The 22,669-nt window shown below is 43.9% G+C and overlaps 1 pseudogene; it reads right to left on the bottom strand.

The window, feature by feature from the left end:
* Positions 1–4,437: 4,437 nt before the first annotated feature.
* LOC128068887 (pregnancy-associated glycoprotein 1-like) overlaps positions 4,438–22,669 on the bottom strand; it is a 57,822-nt pseudogene continuing 39,590 nt past the window's right edge.

Raw genomic sequence — 22,669 nt, forward strand, 5'->3', positions numbered from 1 at the left:
TCCTCACTTATTTGGACAAAGTTCGTCACGGGATCTACAAAACTTTAATAGCTCTAAAGCGGTGGTGTTACAATATGTAGATGATATTTTGCTCTGTGCTGAGACAGAGGAAGCTTGTTCGTGAGCCTCAGAAGATTTCTTAAACTTTCTGGCTGGCTGTGGTTACAAGGCAGCAAGAGAAAAGGCTCAGCTGTGTCAATGGTCGGTTAGATATCTGGGCCTAATCATATCAGAAAGGACTAGGGCCATAGGCCCTGAGAGAAGTAAACTTATACTAAACCATCCCCTAACTATGACTTCAAGACAATTGAGAGGATTTTTGAGAATCACAGGTTACTGGATTCTGGGTTGTGGGGAACTTGTCCGGCCTTTATATAAACTTATAGCTGAAACTCAGCAGGCCCAAACTAACAAACTGGTTTGGTCTCCAGAAACTCAAAAGGCTTTTAAGGTTCTTCAGACTGCTCTCCTGCAAGCTCCAGCTCTGAGCTTGCCCACAGGGTCAGAATTTAATTTGTTTGTCACTGAAAGGAAAGGTGTGGCCTTGGGAGTTTTGACACAACCTCGAGGGCCTCAGCAGCAACCTATTGCTTATCTAAGCAGAGAATTAGATGTAATTTCATGTGGGTGGCCCCACTGCCTAAGAGTAATTGGGGCAGCGGCTTTATTAGCACCTGAAGCTTTAAAAATATTTATTGGATGAAACCTTACTGTACTGACTTCTCATGATGTGAGTGGGATCTTAAATTCTAAGGTTAATATTTGGATGACAGACAGTAGGCTTCTTAAATACCAGTCATTGTTGTTAGAAGGACCAGTCACTAAGCTTAAAGTCTGTGGAAATTTAAATCCTGCCACTTTTTTTCCTGAGAAGGAAAATGAAACACCTGATCACGATTGTTCTCAATTCCTAACTTTATGCAGCTCAGGAAGATCTAATGGATACCCATTAGACAATCCTGACCTGGAGATATTTAGAGATGGCAGTTCTTTTGTTCCGGATGGAAAGCGTAAAGCAGGTTATGCCGTGTTGACTGCTGAACAGGTTTTGGAAGCAAAATCTCTTCCCTATCTGGATGTATCCTGGAGAGGACTGGGAAATTTATTTTACTCATATGCCAAAAGCTAATGGATATTCTTGCTCACAAGTTTGGGTAGATACTTTTACTGAATGGACTGAGGCTTTTCTCTGTCGTAGTGAACAGGCTAAGGAGGTTATAAAGATTCTCTTCATCAGTGGAAGGCTTCCCGTGGTGGACATCTCCACTTCAAGGTAAGGACTTTCTCCAAGTCTGTGAATACCTTCGACAACAATCACATGTGATGCCTCATCTTCATCTGATGACATCTACCAACCCTAAAATGGACTGGTGCAACATTTTACACTTTAACTATGGACATAATGTGACTTTTAATTTTGACTGTGTTGCCTTACATCTGTAACTGTGTACTGGATTTTTTTCTAGCCCCATGAAAGCGTTTAAGTTACAAATGGTTGCTCAAACTCCTGCTACTGCTGCACCTTCCTCCAACTACTATTTGGGGCCCCTGGATCAGATAGCCTCAATATGAGGATTAGGAGAATATCTTGCCTCACCAATTTAGGGACGATGCCCCTTCTCAGCTCGGAAGCAGTGATGGAATGAGAATGACACCCATTTTCCCTAGGCAACATAATTCTCCTAAAAGAAAAGGGGGGAATGAGAGAGTCATTTCCTAGGCAGGTTGATAAGAAGTCTAGGGGTCCCCAGGGAGAGAAGGGTCTGGAATTCTCAAGGAGGAAGAAAGGACAAACTTTTTTTCCTTCTCTACATTCCTTAGGATTATATAACAATAATGTATTCTGCCTGAGGACAGTCTGTGGATTAAACCTTCTAGCTAATTCTGCTATCTTAAAATGTAAATTATGGGAGTAGGTCTGGTGAGGTCTTTACAACCTCAAGACATTCTTTGGATTCATTAGAGAGTATATAAACTCATTGGTAACACTAACAAGCGGGTACTCTATCTGCCTCCTTCAGATGCCTATGTCAGAAGCTTTCTCAATCTCCTTTATACTTTAATAAAACTTTATTACACAAAAGCTCTGAGCAATCAAGCCTCGTCTCTGGCCCCGGATTGAATTCTTCTTCTCCAGGGGCCAAGAATCCCGGTGTCGTGATTCAACAACAATCTTTCACCATCATGCCATTGTGCTCACCTTACTTGCTAGCAAGGTAATGCTCAATATCCTTCTAGCTAAGTTGCAACAGTACATGAACTGAGAACTTCTAGATATGCAAACTGGTTTGAGCAACCAGAGATCAAACTGCCAACATTCATTGGATCATAGAGATAGCAAGGGAATCCCAGAAATAACATTTCCATCTGCTTCACTGACTATGCTAAAGCCTTTCACTGTGTGGACCACAACAAACTGTGGAAAATTCTTAAGGAAATGGGAGTACCAGATCACATTACCTTTCTCCTAACATTTCTGTATGCAGGTCAAAAAGCAGCAGTTAGAATCAGACATGGAACAACTGAAAGATTTAAAATTGGGACAGGAGCATGACAAGGTATACACTGTCTCTCTGGTTATTTAAACTATATATAAGATACATCATTCAATATGCTGCTTTGGATAAATCCCAAGCTGGTATCAAGATTGCTGGGAGAAGTATCAACATCCACAGATAATGAAGATGATGCTGATCTAGTAGAGGAAAGCAAAGAAAAACTGAAGAGCCTCATGATGAGGTGAGGAGATGAAAAAACCAGCTTAAGCTCAACATTCAAAAAACTATTCACAAAATGATACTCAACATTTATGGCATCCAGTCCCACCACTTCATGGCATATAGATGATGGAAAAGTGGAAACAGTGGCAGATTTTATTTTCTTGGGCTCAAAAATCACTATGGACCTTGACTACAGCCACAAAATTAAAACACACTTGCTCCTTGAAGGAAGAAAGGCTATGAAAAATCTGCACAGAGTATTAAAAAGCAGAGACACACTTTGCTATAGAGGTCTGTAGTGTCAAAGCTATGGTTTTTCCAGTAATCAGGTACAGATGTGCCATCTGGACCATTAGAAAGGGTGAATGCCGAAGAATTGAGCTTTTGAACTGTGGTGCTTGAGAAAATAGTTGAGAGTCCCTTATACAACAAGGAGATCAAACCAGTCAATCTGAGAGGAAATCAACATCTGACCGCTGCTGTTTCAGCTGAGGCAACTACTGAGGGCGTCTAAGTGGAAAGAACGGATGCTTCCACTGCAAAAGTGCCTAACCTTGGCAGCTCCAAGCAAACAGTTTGTAGCTCCACCCATGGAGAAGCTCAGAAAGGCTGAAGGGTCTGTGTTCCCTGGGTTCCTGATACATCCGTTGTATTCTCCCAGCAGCACTGGAGGCCAAGGAAGGGGCATTCTGGGCCCTGGAGGAGGGAGATGCCTCTGGGATCCACTGGGGCTATCACTTACCAAGTAGGACTATAAAGAAGAGAGCAGGCATATGTGGCAGAGAGCTGGTGACTGGGTGTGGGACAAAAGGGAACCAGCTCTCCATGAAGTACCTCACTCAAACTCCCCTGGAGGTGAAGCCCAGTTATAAGATCATCTGAGATGGGATGAAGAGAGTCTATTTCATTACCCCTTATTAATCCTCTGAATGAGGAGGTGGTGGAGTTGGTGGGTCATCACGAACTCTTTCATGGCCTAGACCATCTCCCACTTTCTTTGAGCCTCCTCTTCCCAGCTTCAGTCATGTAGTTCTGGAGGGAATTTACAATCATGTGTGCTGCTGGGTCAGACCCCAAGAGCATGTAAAGCCAGTCATAGGATCCCATGGCCCTGCCAGGATGGCTGATCTAGAACTCCACATGTGATCTGAGGTAGGTCATTCAGAGAACACCCTTGAATTCTGATGTCTTCAATCTTTTCTTTCATTATTGGAAATGTCTTCAGGATATAAAAACCTGGGGCAGGTAGTTTGGACTCCCTCGCTAGTTGTAGAATCTTTGGAAAGAAAGTTGCAGGCTCAGACCATCAAAGAAGAGGGAATGAAAGAGTGATGATATGAAATAGAGAACTGATGACTTCTAATTTCTTGGGTCTGGTCACTGAGATCTTTATATTTGCTCTGAGTCTTGTGTCCTGGATTCCCAGAATCATTTCAGAGAGTCTCCCCTTTCCTTGAAGCCAGTTGGAGGTGGGCTCCTCTCAACTGTGATTCAGACTTTGTTCTAGATCCTTCCCAATCATTGTACCCCTCCCAGACACAAACAGAGGCACCTGTTTGTTTCAGCACCATTAGGAGTGAAAATCTTTATTCTTTACTGAAAATACGGTGTGCAGACCAGCAAATACAGTTCACCAGCATCCTGAGCAGGAGTACCCTACGTGTGATTTAATGTTTGCTTGGAGTGCCCTTACTGATTCCTGAACCACACCAAGCATTTATACTGCCTGTGCCAGGCCAATCTTGTCATTTCCTCCATCAACGACTGAGAAACACAGTCTCAGGAAGATGTCACCTAGGATCCAGGTCTCTCTAGATGTCCTCACTGTGTTCACTTTAAAGGTGGTATAGCAGTGGCCTATAGAATCGTGGGGGAGTCAGAGACACACACCAGTCAGGCTCAGCCCCTATAAGATACTCCCACAAATATCTAGACCTAGCACAATTCTTGATTTTATTTCCCTCTTTTGGTAAGTATCAAGGGAGGTTCTAGGGGATATGAGAGTTCATCCACAACCAAAAAGAGCCAAGACATGAGGTTGCCATGAGGAAGGGTATAGAGGAGCGAAGGACTGGAGTTGGGGATAGAGAGGAATGATAACAAAGTCCTAATGTAGACTATAAGGAAATATATTAACTATCCAGTCATAAACCGTATGAAAAAGAATAAGAATATATATTTCTTCATGTGTATAACTGAGTCACATTGCTGTGCATCAGAACTTAACGCAACACTGAAGATTAGCCACACTTCAATAAAAATTTTAGAAAGGAAAAAGTGTCCATAGTTCTCCTCTTTCCCTGTTTCTTTACTTCTGACTCCTGCTCCTTGTTTTCTCTTCAGAGAATGCTGGTTCTCCACCTGCATCTGCAAAATCCATACTTCATTAAAAATTTTCATTTTGTATTGGAGTATAGCTGATTAACAATATTATGAGTTTCAGATGGACTGTAAACAGACTCGACCATATGTATCCATGTATTCTGGTCCCCAAAATACCCCTCCCATCCAAGTTGTCATATAATTAAGTGGAGTTCCCTGTGCTACACAGTAACTTGTTGTTGGTTATTCACCTTATATAGAGCAGTCCCCACAACACGTTCTTGAAGACTTAACTTAGGAACTCTGGGAATCCTCCTTCAGCTGGTACTCACCTTCCTTGGCCCCTTCAGGCTTGGGTGGGTAACGTATTCTGGTTCTCCATACCCACCGGTCAGTCTATAGCCTTCATCACCCCAAGTAAGTCCCCAGTGGCCCAATGCAGAGCATCTTGGGATGCCATTTGCTTGGAATCCATTGCACTTTTGCCTAGAACCAAGCAACAACCATATGGCTCCATGAGTTTACAGTTTTAGAATTCCTGAAATTCCCTCCTTTCCTCAAAGCCTTCTTTGAGCCCATCAGCCAGCTCTGCCCCTAGGCAGCTGACGTCAGGCTTCCACCCTGTGCAGGGGCTGAGCAGTCACTGTGAATGGTTTATTCACATTAGCATCCATCCTCCTCACAGAGGGGTCGGGTAGCCTGACTCACAAAGGGGGCACCCAAAGCTATGGGAAGATGCATCCGAGAACTAGGGTGACCACGTAATTTATCATTCAAACCAGGAAAACTGCAGGTAGGGAAAGGAGACTGTTAATCCCTATGGTGGGACAGCACACTGGGACTGTCCCCAGCCATTCTCCTTGTCACATGACTTATCCAGGGACTGCTAGAGCTGACTTTCCATGTTCATCCATCTGAGGGTTCAGATTGAACTGAAGCTCTTTGAACACTGAGGACCTGAGTGTTCCCCTCTGCTTGTGATTCCCACCATGCCAGCATGGCGTGGTGTCTCCACATTGATTTCAGGATGATCAGTGTCCCAGAGGGCCCTTTACTCTCACCTGGTTCATGTTGTGGAAGGCTCTGGCCCAGCCACTGGACTCAGCAGCATCTGCGATAGTGCGAGATGGCCTGCAGAGGGCGCCCTTCTCCCAGCAGCAGGCCAAGTGTTGTTCCAAGTTCCTATTTGAGAACCACCCCTCAGGCTCCTCCCCTCACCTTGAGGATGTAGGCTTGAGCTGGGCCTGGGTATTTGATACCATTGATGGTGAGGATAATAGAGGACAGGATATTGACTGCAAAACATGAAACGTAGTGCTGTTAGAGAGAGAGGGAGAGAGGTTGGCCCTGGGGATCCTTTTTTGCGTGTGGAGACTGAAGGTGACCCTGAGGCATGACCCTTCCCCACAGAGCTCCGTGGTGTGGCACCGATGAGTTTCTGGATGTTTTTGACCAGTGTTCTTGGGCCAAGGATCAGGGATATCGCAGTATCCACAAGGGCTTCACAGCCACCAGAACAAGCAATAACCTTTCATTTCTTGGAGATGCTGAGAGACAGTGTGACAAAGCAGGGATCAAGGTCAGGCTGAGTCTCCCCAGAGCTGCCCCCTTCCTGACTATCTCCTAAACAGCCATTTGTCTCCTGCCCTCTTTTCCTTTGCTCCCGACATGACGCCTTCCTTGACATTCTTGAATGCAGTACTTGAATACACCAGGCTCTTTTGCACCTTGACACAGTCTGGTCTTCCTTCCTATAGGAGTCCCCTTCCCTTTGACTAGCAAATTTCCTCTCATCTTCTAGATTCATGCTTAATTGTCATGGTTTCAGGGAAATTGTTCCCCCGGTGTTGATCAGTCTCCTTCCTTCATAGTCTCTGTAGACACTTCCTCATATCTGTTGCTGTTGCTGCTAAGTCGCTTCAGTCGTGTCCGACTCTGTGTGACCCCATAGATGGCAGCCCACCAGGCTCCGCCTTTTAGTGGGTTGCCAGTGCCTTCTCTTCTTCATGTCTAGCATGTACCAAAGTCAAAATTCATTATGTGGGCAAGTCACTTCATGTACATCTACCTTCTTAGATGTGAGGGAGAGTTTTATTCTCCTTGCCTCCCTCAAGTGCCTGGCACAGAGTGGATGCCCAAAGCTTGTCTGTTCAATGAGTGAATGAAGACTTAGAAAACAATAAGAAACCTCCAGAGAGCTGTATCCGGTGGGGAACAAATAACGGGTTGCACACAGAGTGAAGATAGAGATTCTCAGGGGCAGCAGATTCTCATAGTAGGGGGAGAGAGGGGCTCCTCTGGGATAGGGTGTCTCCCAGCACTGCTCCTACAACCAGCTCAGATCCTGAGACCCTGGCCAGGAAATACATGAGTAGCCCACACAAACTCCAAAGGAGAGGTCAGCTTTTATCTGAGAGTATCACACAGAATCCTATCAAGTATGCCTCCTGTCCTCAGGTCACTCCTGGATTCCACCTTCCTGATTCTCTGTAATAGCCCCTGTCCCACTGGGTGCCCAAGAACTTGGAGTGTCTATTTTTTTAGTTGCTTTCACGTCTTAAGACTGCAGCCAACGTCTCTCCACTGCTGGGTAGCTGCACCCTAAGAAGACCAATTTTCCCCATTTTCTCAGGACTGTCCCTGTTTTTTAACTGACATTTATCTTTACTGAGAACTTCCTATGTCCTAGGTAGCCTTCGACAGTCGGTCATCTTATCATAACTCTGTTCTGGCTGGAGATATTCTCCCTGATCCTCTGTTCACCACACTGAAGAGTCCTCTAACTATGCTCCCCACCTCAAAGGGCAGCAGGTGTAGCCTTCTCAGAGCTACACATACCTCTCTGGTGCCCTTTAGGATCGTGGGGACCTTTTAACCCATGAGGATTATGAACATATGGGTTGTTTGTGTATTTATGTGCTTGTGTCTTTGTTTGTATGTGTGTTTGCATGTGCCTCTGTGTGTGCTTGTGTTTCTCTGACTAGCTATGCATGTTTTTATGTGTTAATGTGTATGTTTATGTGTGTCTGCTTGTGTGTTTCCACGTGTCTGTTTGTCTGTCTCTGTCATTGAAGGTGGTGTATATGTCTGTGTGACTGTGTGTCTGAGAATGCATTTGTGTGTGTCTGCCTGTGTCCACGTACAGTAGTGGGACCATCGCTTGGGCTGACCCTCAGAGGGAGAGGCTTACCAGCCCATGCGTAAAATCTAGTCACCCTCTTGGATCAATGGTACCCAGCTGAGCTCTCCCTTGTAGTAGCGGTGGTCCACCCCACTGAACATCACCACACTGCCTTCCCCCTCATCTCTGTAGAGAGAAGTGAGGGGGAAATCCTTGGAGGACAGCAACAACAGAACTGTCTGAGAGCTGTGCTTGTCCACCCATCAAGGCCCTAATAAGGTCCTCATATACAGATGCATAAATAGCGTCTAGGAGAGATAGAGATCCAGACTGAGGTCTGTTAGTCTCACGAGTGGCACAGAGGAGGTTAGAAGCTGAATCACTTGTCTGAGCTCCACCCACTATGTCTTTGAAAGATGCCCTGCACCTCCAGCAACCTGAGTGCTCAGACACCCTCAGAGGACATGGTGCTGGACTATTTGGCTTTCCCATTGTCCATCTTGACATTTTTCAGGAAAATCAAGGCCTGGGACTTCTAATGGTGTGGGTTCAGGTCACACAGAGTTGGCTCCACTGGCCTTTGACCACTGTCCAAAGGGCCCCACACTCAGAAGGGACCCCACCTCTGCTCTCCCTGCCTTCAAATGCCTAATATTTCTTGAACGAGGTGTCCCACACTTTTGTGTCCCACAGTTTCATTTTTCACTGGCTACACAAATGGGCTAGTTGGTCCTGGGCTCTGTTTAAACGCTAATGAGGAAGGAAAGATACCCACCATCCTTCTCCTTCCTTCCTTATCAAACTCATAGGCAAGTCGTATTGCTTTTTCCTCCAAATTATTTCCTGTTGCCTTCCATTAGCCTCCCTCATAACTCACCCAGCTACACCAAGTTACTGGTCTTGAGCCCAGGAATAGGGTTGTGTTCCAATAAAATTTTATTTATAAAAGCCAGTGGTGAAGCCAGGTAGGGCCCTGGGGCCATAGTTATCCTTGGTTATATTACTCATAGGATACTTCTTTATCAAGTGTTCTATAACTTTTGTGCAACTGAAAATATCTTACAGAATTTAGAGAAAGGAATTGTCCATCTCAGACATACTTGCTCAAGTAGAAGGCAAAAACAGGCTCAGAAATGGCACCTTCATTCTTCAGCTTGTAAAATATGGGCATGGTTCCAGAGAGGATATGTTCGGATGGTTCAAGCCCAAGATGCCATCATATCTTCTGCCGTAAAACTCGTATTTCGCCACGCTTAGACCGAATTGCTGGTCAGTACTTACAAGGTCCCCAATCTGTGGGAGAGAAGAGTGATCCCACTTACAGATACGTGAGGTGGGGCTAGGACTGGGCTGGGGTGCATTGCCATTAGATCCTCAGAGAAGAATTGAGGCTGGGCTCTGTCTTTGGTTGCCCACAGATGGTTAGAGCAAGGTGGAAGGGGAATTTGGGTTCCATTTGAGAGAGGCTGTGAATTTTAAAATATTTGCCCCTCTGAAAAACACCACCTGAGTGATTCAGATTGGCCTCGTGGCTTCTGTCCAGGTGGGGCAAGCAAGAGTCAGGCCAGGCCCCATTGGTTCCACCTTATGGACAAAACAATTGAGAGCAAGATAGCCTTCTCTTTGGCATCACTGTGACTTTATGACAGGAATGGACTGTGTTCTCTGTAATGTACTGTGGATTCTGCATCTGTCCAAGAAGACAAGGCAAAAACACAATCTTGCTTGCAGGGTTCTATGAAATTGCTGCCTGGGGGATTAACTTTTGGGGATATGTGTATATTTCTGTGAGTGTGTATGAGAGAGAAAGAGAGGCGAACTACTCAAGTATTTGGGGGGAGGCAAGCCATAGGTTTATTAGACTCTGAGGGTCCTCTAGAGTAAGAACTCATTTATCAGGCCCCTTGACTTCTCAGGCCTCCAGTTTCCCACTCTGGATACCTGAAGGCTTTGACAGCACCCAGGGTCACCAGATGAGTTTTATCCTGTCCCCAAACACCCCACAGCAACTTCAGTCCTGAAAAGCCAGCCTAACTCCACCTTTTATCACATATGTGCTCCCAGCAAGGCCCTTGCTGTCTGGACCTCAGTTTCCTCATATGTCTCATGAGCTAATCAGAGTAACTGCTTTGTGGGGTTGTTGCAGAATTAAACAAGTTATCACCCGAAAATGGCTGGAACAGTCTGTGAATATAAAAGTGGGTGTTTTTTTCCTGTCTTCTTGCTCCCAGCAAAATGAATCTTGAACTGCTCATGGGCAGAGGACCTGCATGTCCACACCTCAAGCCACCCTCTGGGTTAGCTAATCCGTTTGCTCGTGTGTCACCACCGGCACTGCCTCCCCAGGGACAGGATCCTGTGGGTAAGATGGTCAATGTCTATGGGAGTTAGGATAGGAAGGGTCCTGAATCTGTTTTGCAAGCAGGGGTCACTGCATAGCCAATCCTGATTCAGCTTCTCTTTACATGTTACCCAAATGTTGTCATAAGCAAGAAATCAATTCATGCTCCCAGATCCATAGGTAATCCTGAAGGTCTTTTGGGTGGGCCAGAAGGTGGAAGACTTGTAATGTCTGAACCCAACTTGTGTAGCTGCAGACCCAAAGATGAGTGTCATCAGGTGCCAAGGGTGGAAACAGGGCAGCGGGGCAAGTGAAGGATGGTCCGGGTACGGGGTGTCTGTACTCACAACAGGCTAGATGGGGGCAAAAGAGGGAGGGCACACACAAGTCAGATGAGCCTGTGTCAAAGATAACCTGGAACTAATGTAGAGCATCTACCTGGAGAAAGAGGGAGTGGGTTAGTGCAGACCTGGCTATCTTCTGTTCCCACACTGATGTCTTCCTCTGGGTGTCATATATCTCTCGAGATCACTTTGCAACCACTGTGAAGCTCACAGCCTTTTTTTCACAGAGGTGCTTGCATTTGATTTTTTTTTTTCTTCCCTGTGCTACATTGTATGCAGGATATTGATTCTATGACCAGGCATTGAAATGGTACCTCTGGCATTGGAAGCGCAGAGGCATAACCACTGGACCTCCAGGAACGTTGGGCACCCAGGGAAGTCCTGGTGCCTTCATTTGAAAAATTCTGTAGTCTTTTCAAATGCAGCCTTAGCACCCCCTTCTCCAGGAGGTCCTTCTTATCAACCCCAGGCACTAACTCTAAACTCAGACCACATTCGAGCAACACCACACAAGTGACCCTTTCATTTGCCAGGTATTTACTGTTTGCCTCTCTCTCAGGCTGACATGGGCATTCTTGAAGACAAATAAGCCCTTTTTCTAATCTAAAAACAGTAAGCATTGTGTTAGATTCTTATGGCCTTACATGGAATATGCATTCAGTAACTTCGTACTGCGGTGGTTCTTGCATCTGTGGAAACTGAATTCTTCTGCCTGGTTATTCACAGTTGGATTGCAGTTTGTTCTAACTTCTGATCAGAGATGGTTCATTCTTTATCTGTAACTAGTTGACTCCCTTAGTTCAGAAGGAGCTGCTACTGCTGCTGCTGCTGCTAAGTCGCTTCAGTCGTGTCCGATTCTGTGCACCCCCATAAACAGCAACCCACCATGCTCCACCGTCCCTGGAATTCTCCAGGAAAGAACACTTGAGTGGGTTGCCATGTCCTTCTCCAATTCAGGAAAGTGAAAAATGAAAGTGAAGTCACTCAGTCATGTCCGACTCTTAGCAACCCCATGGACTGCAGCCTAACAGGCCTCTCCATTTTGGGGTTTTTCCAGGCAAGAGTACTGTAGTGGGTCATCATTGCCTAATGCTCAGAAGGAACAATCTCCCTCAAACTAATGACACATCTTTGACACAGAAATGGATGTTTACCTGCCACCTGGTAATTTCTGGGCCCAGTCACCAAAACCAACAGTTGAGGATGAGAGTGCCTTCTCCTCTGTGGGGCCCCTTTTGCCCAGTGTTTCTGCCTCCTGCAGGAGCCCCAACCCCAACATCCCACGTGGCATCTCCAGATGAGCCCCAGTGCTAGGCTAGAGCGTCAGGTGGCACTGTGGAGCACCATCCTCCTAAAACACTCACATCCATGATGTTCCTCAGGGGGTGAATACCTTAGAGATATTCTTTCACCGAACTTTTGAGAAAGAAAACAAAACAGATGCTACAATTAACTGTCAGTGTTAAGGTATAATTGTCTTAGTAACGGTACTGTGTGCTTTCCACTCATTTTTATGTCAGCTTATTATAAGAATTTTATGCATATTCCTGGAAACGACTTGAATATAGGTTTGAATAAAGATTCTGTTCTGTAATGTTGGATAAGCCATATGACCATGTGTGGTCTCAGTCTCCCCTTCAGTATAATGGTGGAATGTAATGAGTCAAACCCTTCAAATAGGATATCTTGGGGATAAGTGAAGCGATGGATATAAAGTGCCTGATAAATAGGAAGTCTCAACAATGACAACCACTAGCATTGCTGTTGCCACCCCACTGTACCCTTCTCATAGAAGCTCAGGGAAGGAGGTAGAAGGGGGATTCCTATCCTCTTTAACAAGGGAGGAATTTGAAATGCAAGAGGCTTGTGAATTGGCTGTGATCACACTGCTTGTCAGATATAAAACAGTGTATAAATAGCTCTCCGCATCTTTCTCCAAGTTGAAAGAGAAGGAGAGTTAAAAGAAGAATCCAGGAGATTGGGAACACATTCAGGATATGTAGAAAATTAAAAGAAAATTTAAAAGAAAACACCACAGAGAGGAATACACTCACAGAAACTTCCAAAGGGATGGAGAGATAAATGATAGTGATATAGACATGCAGACATAGAGATATACACACAGAAGTAGAGAGGGAACAAAGAACATGCTAAATAAAACCTAGAAAAGTGCTATTCCCCAGGGCCACACCTACATCTGCATTGACTGTGCACTCAACAATTGCAAGGAGTTCCAATTCCAATAGGTCATGGCATGACTGGACCCCAGAGTTGTGTAACTATGCAAATCTACACCAAGAATTTTGGGTCCCACAGTTACTATAGCAAGGTACTTATCAATATTTAGGGGTTGAACTTTAAGATTGTCAGGGAAATATTCCATTCCTCTAAACCTGATGAGTAGAAGAATAATCAGTTGAAAAGAAAAATCACAGAAAGGAAGATGATGTGGCTTACAGTCTCCATACTTACATGACTCTGCAATCTGAGAAGGCCACCAGGTCAAGGAGCACAAGCCACTTCATGCTTCTTTCCTGGCTCCAAGTATTCAGGGAAGTTCAGGTTCTTAGCATGTAGTGGTGACTGGGAGCCCCTAGTGATATATATGCTCTGACATGCCCTAGTTTAGCCCTTTAGGCCAATAATAGGTCTGAAAAAAACACAAAGGTCTCGACAAAATCTTTATCTTCATCAGTGTCCTTGGTGAGTGGATTTTGAAGCTTCACAGAATACAGAGAATTGAACTGTAATCTCTTCCTTGAAGGTTGGCTGGAAAAATATACTGATCTGCATGGACGTCTCAGAAAATGAAGAACCTTGCCTAGATGGAGAAAATACTGCTAAGAACATGATAAAAATGGATATTAAGGGCCATGTTCAACATTCTTGGTTTCATGCCATCTTCCTAGCCACTTCATGAGATATGCATTGCTGTCTTCATTGGTGAGGAGATTGCTAGGTGGATAAGTTGTCAAATGGCAAAGTGAAGACTTCAGGACAGCCCAGGCACATACAACTGGCTTTAGTTAGTGGGTCTGATGGCAGACATCATGGGCGACTATGATGCCAGGCTGCATCAAAGATTTAGGGCAGAGCAGTACTTCAACTGCATGGTTTCAATATTGGAAGAAATGTCAGATGCATCCACAAGATATTTTATATCATCCAAAAAACGTACAAGGAAGAACTGTATGCTAGATTCTGGGTTAAAGGCTTCAAAGTCAATGTTGATGAAGACAAAGTAATCTTCAACTTAAGAGACCTAGCAGTTTAGTTCTCACAAAGTAATGGTCCCAGGAGGCAGGAGATATGATACTAGGACTAGGTGGCCATGTTGAACCCTGGGCCACACAGGCCTTGCCACTGGGAGCAGCATTTCCTCCACTTTTCCCATGCTGGAAAGCAGGTTAATTGGCCATGTTTTCAAGAGAATCAGAAATTTGGATATTTATCTACAATCTACTGATTTTAACATTAGTAACTAATTTTTTTCCAAGAAAAAAACAGTGGGAATGAAATCTCCACAGCGATGTGCTGGAAACAGCCTTCAGTCTCTGCAGGTTTTTATTTCTCGCCTAGAGTTTGGAGTGCAGTGGGGACAGAGAGAAATTTAATTCATGTTGGTTGATTTAAAAAGAGACTGAATGCATACTGAACATGTGTGTTTCCTTTCTATTTATAAAGGAAGATCACCAGGGACATACAAACCAACAAAATTTAACTGCTGAAGATAAATGGATATATATCTGATATAATTTCCCCATAGGGTTTTTGTTATGAAAAATTTTGTCTGCCAAACCAAACATACAAAAAATAATTTTGAAATGTCTTCCCAATCAAAGAAGACAAAACTACTGTGGCAGCCAAAGTAATGACAATCATGTTTAATGACTCAGTCAACCCTCCAGGGCCTATTCCTGCATGAGATCTATCCATGCCTGTCCTCTGAATACAACAGGAGCCTCTTCTTTTGCCAGGTGTGTTTAGATGGGGCACTGTGACTTAATCCTCATTTTTGCATGTTGTTTAAATTCAGTTCTGGTGGTTAAATCCCAACAGGGGGAAGGTGACATCACTGAAAAATGACACACATATGTGCCCTTCGAACTATGGTTTTGGAGAAAACTCTTGAGAGTCCCTTGGACTGCAAGGAGATCAAAGAAGTCCATCCTAAAACACAATCAGTCCTGAATATTCACTGGACAGACTGATGCTGAAGCTGAAGCTCCAATTATTTGCCCACATGATAGGAACACCTGACTCATTGGAAAAGACCCTGATGTTAGGAAAGCTTGAAGGCAGGAAGAGAAATGGAAGACAGAATGAGATGGTTGGATGGCACCACCAAGTCGATGGACATGAGCTTTAGTAAGCTCCGAGAGTTGGTGATGGATACGGAAGCCTGGAATGTTGCAGTCCATGGTGTTGCAAAGAGACGGACACCACTGAAAGGACTGAACTGAACTGAACAAATGAGAACAAAGAGACTGATCAATCTAATTGCAGCAAGTTGACTAGCTGCCCATAACAACACATTACTTAAGAATCTTTAAAATTCAGAATTATGACTATATTCAGAGTGGAATATCTTTTAAGGAAAAACAAGAATACTGCCCGTCCGAAACAAAACCAAAGAAAATCAAAAGAAAAAGAGGAAAGAAATCTGAAACTTTATTCAACAACTAATTGTTACTCATAACTTCTGTTATTGTGACAGAATCATATGCATGTTAACAGGTAAAAGCAAGACAATAATTAAAACTAACGTTCCAAAATAAGCCTTTCAGTGGCTAGAAAAAGAGGTTCACAGGTAACAGAAAGAAGTTTAATTCAAATCCTGCTGTCTTAAATCTTGAACTGAAAGCATAAGTTTGTACCAACTGATTATATTCCTTTTTACTTTATTTTTTAAGGAAAATGTGTACTTCTTACTCTGACCAATGAAAGCCTACAAGCAATGACAACTTGATAACAATGACTATTCAGAGGCCTCTCATGTATCTTCTAAATACATTTCCCATCCAACGATGCATGGATTCTTAAAGAGATGGCTGACTTCAGGACTGTGTAAAGAAATGCACAAAATAATCTTCGGAATTGTGAAGGACCAGAAAGCTAAGGCACTTCAAAGCCCAATGGGGACTGGACAGAAAGTTTAAGGATCCAAATGAAAAGGCCAAACATCTACCAGTTTGTTGGGCAGAGTGATGTTTCTGCTTCTCAACACACAGTTTATGTTTCTCATAGCTTTCCTGCTCAGAAGAAAACGTCCTCTGATTTCATGGCTGCAGGCACCATCCACAGTGGTTTTGGAAGGTAAGATGAAGAAATCTGTCACTGCTTCCACCTTTTATCCTTCTGTTTACCATGAAGGATGAGCCTGGATCCCTTGATCTTAATTTTTTAATATTGAATTTTAAGCAGGCCAAATGTGCCCAAATGTTAATAGGCAACATCTTATTACTCTGTGATAGATTGCTAGGGCACCAACTCACCATTCTGAGCACTGATAAAGGAAAATAATCATCAATATTTATGCTATTTTTTTTTTCTATTGAGCATAGATTATGTATCTACAAACAGTTCCAGGAAAACAAGCTAGACTGTCGATTAGGAAGTGATGAGAGAGTGATGGGGAGCGGCTATAATACAGATGAAGTCTCACTCACTGGCCTGCAACTCACCTCCTGTGGAGGTCCGGTTCCTAATATACCAAGGACTGGTACTGGTCCTGACCCACTGTGCTGGTATTGTGGACTCGTGCTCTAAACCCAACAGTGGGACACTCTGTAAGATAATCCACCCTGCAACCACTCAGTTTCTGAACAAATGAATGTCATTACAATTGGGAGAGGAACAGTTGTTTCATCCTAAAGGAGAACAACCAAGTGAAACATACGACTACATTCTTTCAATAAACTGTGAAAACTGCTTTTCGAGAATCAGGGAAATTTGTACATGGACTGGATATTAGATGTTAATTTTATTGGGAACAAAGTGCATTTTTTAAACATCCTATTGTTTAACCCCAAATACTCATTTATGTACATTTTGTGAATTGTTCATCTAGTCCCTAAAATACTTCAGGAAAAATGAATAAAAAGTAAAAAAGAGAATGAAATGATTTTCTGTCTTGATTTAAAAACAGATCTGTGTAGTTGCTATGGGTAGAGTTGTGTCCACCCTTGACTCCCAATGTTTTGGTATTAGGAAGTAGGGCGTTTGGGAAGTACCCAGGTTGACATCGGTTTTGATGTTGGTCCCTCATGATGGGATTAGCCTCTCTCTATTTTCCTCTCTTATTCTCCCTCTTCCTCCTTCCCTTCAACCACCACATGTTAGAAGATAGCAAGAAGAGAAAGACTAATGCAAGTCAAGAATGTCTTCACCGGGAACTCAATTGGCCACCCACTTGATGTTGCATAGTCTCCAGTCAATTACAACCGGTGGGACTATGAGGTTAGTTTTGTACTTATTCATGCCAATATGATAAAACATAGCCCTTATGATACTCTTCTTTATTATATTTGTTATGTTTGAAATCGTTTTGTAGTAAGTTTATAGAAAGTCCATTTTGAAATTTCTGTCTTAGAGATAACCTGAGGAATACAAGATAGCAGATTCAGGAAGGTCCCCAGTGAATGAGTGATTGGAGGACCACATGCTCCTTACTCCAACTTATCTCTTGTCATCTGGAAACCGTCCCCCACACCTGAGAACCTTACCACGATCACCACGACCACCCACCGCCTCCCCCCACCCCACCCCGCCATCTGCATCTCCATTACCCTGCTAATCTGAGTCAACTAGCTGGAGTTGTTAGTGATTCAGGACAGGGTCTAGAAGCAGAAAGAACATGGGCATTTTTAGAAAGAATGATCTGGGCAGACCCGTCCTTGGTTTTCCCTTCTATAGTGCCATCTGCATGTGAGGGATTGGGCCTGGGTAGAGAGGAAGCCACAAGTGGGACTGCATGGATATTTGCAAGAGAAGGGAGGAGGAATTCAGAACCCTGGAACCAGGAGGTGGGCAGCTTGCACAGGACGCAGGAGGGAAAGAAGAAGCACTGGGAAAAGAATAGTGCCTACCTGAGGGCCAGACCTACCTGAGTCTTTAACTTGGAGGTCACGTCATTCCTGAGGGAATTCTTGCTCCAGATGTGAAAGGGAGAGAGCTGTACTCACTCCTACTGAGTCACATGGAGAGGGACCACCTCCCCCAGAGCCCTTTGATTCCACTCTGATTGTGGGTATCATCCCAAGCCAGAGAGCAAATGGCAGGTCATCCAAAAGATGACCTACTTTAAATAGTATCTAAAATACTACAAAACTTGTTGAAGAGTCCTGGCATATCTAGTTCCCCGAGTCTTTTGGCAGAGATGATTCATCAGCCTAATTTGGGTTTCTGCTGAGGAATCTACAAACGTCCCCATGGGTCACTTCTGACTTTTAAGTACCTGATCTCATCCCACAGAAACTAAATGATGGTACATTCCTCTGGGCAAGGCCTCTAAGGTGGTCGGTGTCAGAGTAGCTGTGTGCCAAGTGGTCTACCACTCCCAATTCTGATCCCAAGACCCATGAACATTGCCAAACAGTTACAGCCCCCTGCCGCCAGAGGCAGCCTCAGCATCCTCAGCAACAGGCACCTTTGAGCCTGTTGTCCACTGATTGGCACTGAGCTTCATCCTGGATCAAGTGTTCTGGAGCAAGTCCAGTCTCCCTCATCCAAGAGGTGGGAAACTGAACCCTGGGTTGTATGACTCACTCTAAACCTGTAGGTACATTAGTGAAGAATTGGGACCCAGGAAATCTGGCTCTCAGAGTAGGAGACTTCCAAGAAGGGAAAGATGAGAGAAAACTCCATTGCATCCACTGCTGGGCAGCTCTCAGATCTGTAGGCACCAGAATGGAAATTCCTTTCCCGTTGCCCCTCAAGTCTGGTTCTGAACTTATCAGCAAACCTACCTTCTTGTAGCAGCCAGAAAGCAGTACTGCATGCTGTTTCTTCTGCGTTCCAGGCACAGTGGGGAGCCCCAGCTGTCATGACCCTAGGAGGCCGTCATGCAGGTGGTGACTGACTCACTCCCAACTCAGAATCCCCAGAGCTCCCATTCCTCATTCAGACAACACAGACTTTTGGGTGACTGGAAAACATGAACCTCCATTCACAGTGAAAAGCATTTTCTTCTCAGCCTTCTGGCAACTTAAATAAGTGTCTTATGTTTCCTCAGGGAACCCCTGGCTGGGGAGGCTGAGGTTGGAGATTAGCCTGCATGCAGGGGAATATGTTCTCTCTTTGATGCTCCAAATAGACCTTGGAGATTCAAAGACCTTGAGAGAACTACCATCACTCTTATGTTTTTTTAGGGACTTTGCTTTATGAATCTGGTCGGAGAACAAGGACAGAAACTCAGGACAAGGCTGGGCATCTCTGGGTCCCAGCTGACTGTGAGTTGAGTTCCAGCCACCAGGCTTAACAGTAGGGGCTGATGTTATTCACAGGCCACCTTTGAGAAAGCAAAAGAGGAAAGAGTTTTTGGGCAGAGAGCAGTGTGGTCAAAGGGGCATGGGAATCACACAGCACAAGATGAAACAAGAGGCATTATTTGTTTCTTTACTCTATCAGTTTTTTGGCCTTTCTACTTCTGAGAACAAGTACATGGGGATAGTTAGAGGCATTGGTGGTGCCCCTGGCACCTGATGCTCCTGGTGATAACCAGTTTGTGGACACATCCCTGAGTTCAGAGCATATTCAGCCTCGTGATAACCCAGGTTCTCCCTTCTTAGGAAGGCTGGCATGGTTCATTGCTGCTAACTCACAACTGAAGCATGGGATGAGGTCATGGTGGTTTACCTCTAGGCCAAGTTCCAAGGATGGAAGGAAGATTGACAGTGGAATGGTAGCCATTCATTAAACTTGGTTACCTTGGTCCTTAGCAGGGGCTACTTTCCACATCTAAAATGTTTTTCTCCCAGCTTTTTGCATGGCCAGATCCTTCTCAACATTTACCATCATCTCAAAGGAGTCTCAGGCTTGCTTTCCCTGGCCACTCCACTCTCACAAGCAGAGACCCTCATCCAAAAAGTGCCTAGACATTTCCTTCTATCAAAACAATAAGTATAGTTACCAATGTGGGAAGGTGGGAGAGGGATAAATGGAGAGTTTGGGATTAATATATATATACTACTTTATTTAATACATAATCAACAAAGACCTATTCTACAGCACAGGAATTCTGCTTAATAGTCTGTAATATCCTGTATGGGAAAAGAATCTAGGAAAGAATGGATACATGTCTATGTATAAAGGAATTAGTTTCTCATACAACTAATATTAATATGATACTGTAAATCAACTATACTATTAAATATATTAAAAGCAGTTTTTTTTTGTTTGTTTTTTGTTTTAATGCTTTCATGTAGAGACCCATGGATTTATTTAGACTCACAGGATTTCAGATATGATGCTGAATATGCCAGAACGGGTGCAGAAATCTAGACATTTTCTGAGGTTATATTTTCCTGAGCTTTGGTGTTTTGCTTCTAGTGTCACCTATGATTTGACTTTGGAGGATCTAATACAAGGGCTTGAAGACACTAGCTGGCTCTTAGTTGAAGAATGAGAGGGAGGTGCTAATGGGAGAATGAAATCCCAGCTCCCTAGCCTTAGGTTGGGGCACGTTTGATGCACAACTTACATCCCAAGTTCCCTGTGAAAACAGGCTCTTGCTTCCCTTTCCATGACTTGCATGATATCTGACCCAGACTGGTTTCATCCTTTTTCATGCCCTGCTTCCCCTGAAACCTCACTGGTTTCTCTGCGAGAATTTTTTTTTTTTTTTAATTTTAATTTTGGCTGCACTAGGTCTTCATTGCTGCTCAGGACTTCTCTATTTGCAGTGAGCAGGGGCTACTCTGTAATTGCAGTGCACTGGCTTTTCAATCCTGTGCTTCTCCTGATGTAGATCAGTCTCTAGGGCACTCAGGCTCAGTAGTTTTGGCCCACCGGGTTAGTTGCCCTGGGGCATTTGCAATTTTCCCAAAGCAGGTCTCAAACGCATGTCTTAAGCACTGGCTCAGAAGGGAAAACCCTCTGGAAGGAATTTGAAATAAATCACTTTTACATGAAACTTGGCACCATGGCCTATATATGAGGAGACTGAGAGAGGATTGTCCCTGCTTCAAGCAACCTCCTGAGATCAGGACTGACTGAAGCTCCCCTCCCAAGGGTTCCTACAGGATCTTGAAGCTGTCCTGCCATGTGGCTTTGTTCTTGCTTCAGTTTCTGGATCCCACACTAGAGCACAGCTTCCAGAGGGCAGGGCTGTCACTTGACTCACTTCTAAGTATACATCAGTAGGTACTGTCTCATTCAGACCCTAATGTCAAGACAAGGCTAATACAAAGATCAGTTATTCTAATATGAGTGTTAAGTTACAGGTTCAACGAGTGTAATCAAACCCTAAAGAACATTATCTTAAATACAATACCATTTCAATTCTCTTTCATATAATGTTAGTGCAGGTCTCCCCACAGAGATGAGAGTCCACTTCTTTCCTGTCATATCTTCCACCTGTGCTACTTACTTCTGGTCTAACATGGCTGCTCCAGGTGCTGTCATTACATCTGCATTCCAGCTAGTGGGACAGAAAAAAATACTTCAGTTTGGAAGTGACATATCACCTCTACTCAAATTCCACTGGTCAAAGTATCTTCCATGTTCATGGAAAACTTGGGGGTTGTGAGCACACAGAAGGGCAGGGGAATGTGATCCTAGTTCAGAACAGTCATGAGGAGTAACCAGGGCCACCATCCTTCATTCATATCCCTGTATTCATTCTTGTTTGGTTCTCCCCACAGAGCTCTTGGTCTGTTTTGGCCTGCAGATATGGAATTGGATGAGGTTAACAGAGAGGACATGATCCAGGCTGTACCAATATGGAGAAAACAAGAAAGGAAAGAAGATAAGAAAGTATAAAAATTCAAAATCTAAAAGAGAGCATGCTTATAATCATAATTTTGCATTTATACAATTCAGGTGTAATAGTTGATGAATCAATTTATAAAATAAAAAAATAGAGAAATGTAAAACATACAGTTATTCACTAAACCCAACAAAATAATAAGGCTATGTCACATTAAATACATAGTAGTATTGGGATTAAGTTTGGGTGCACATTGCAAAAAACTAAAAGAACTATAACTTTAGCAAGATAAACTTGATTTTTCTCTCCCACTGAAACAAAGCTGGAGGTGAGCCACCCAGAGCTTGGGTGGTATCCATCTCCTAGGTTACACGGTTGTCCAATACAACTGCAGGAGATCCAGCCATCACAAATAAAATCCAGACAACCGTTAGGAAAAAAGTAGGGAAAGGAAGAGTCCCATCTCTCAGCTAAATCAGCTCCTTGAAAGAAGTCGTTAAAGAAATCCCTCTTAAACATCTGCTTGCATCTCAGTTACCAGTCATGACTAAGAGCTCGGCTGGGTAGGTAATACAGTCCTATAGTTACTGGGCTCATGGCTATATAACAAACTATTTTCAGTTTTGAAAGAGAAGCACAGAATAGATCATTTTGTAGATAGCCTGCAATGCCTGCCTAAAAGAACAAACCTTTTCTGAATGGATAAGGCTGAACGGCGGGCACAGTGTGGAAGCCAGGAGAAAGGAACAGCAATGAGAAGCAGCTAGATGGACCTGAACTACTGTACTCCAGAAAAAAAAGAGGCAGACTGGTCAGTTGAGATCTTCTAAGGACTGAAGTGAGGATTTTACACAGCACATGACCCAATTTGGTTTGAAAACTGCTTTTCCAACT

Source organism: Budorcas taxicolor, chromosome 25 (assembly GCF_023091745.1).
Source record: "Budorcas taxicolor isolate Tak-1 chromosome 25, Takin1.1, whole genome shotgun sequence".
NCBI lineage: Eukaryota > Metazoa > Chordata > Mammalia > Artiodactyla > Bovidae > Budorcas > Budorcas taxicolor.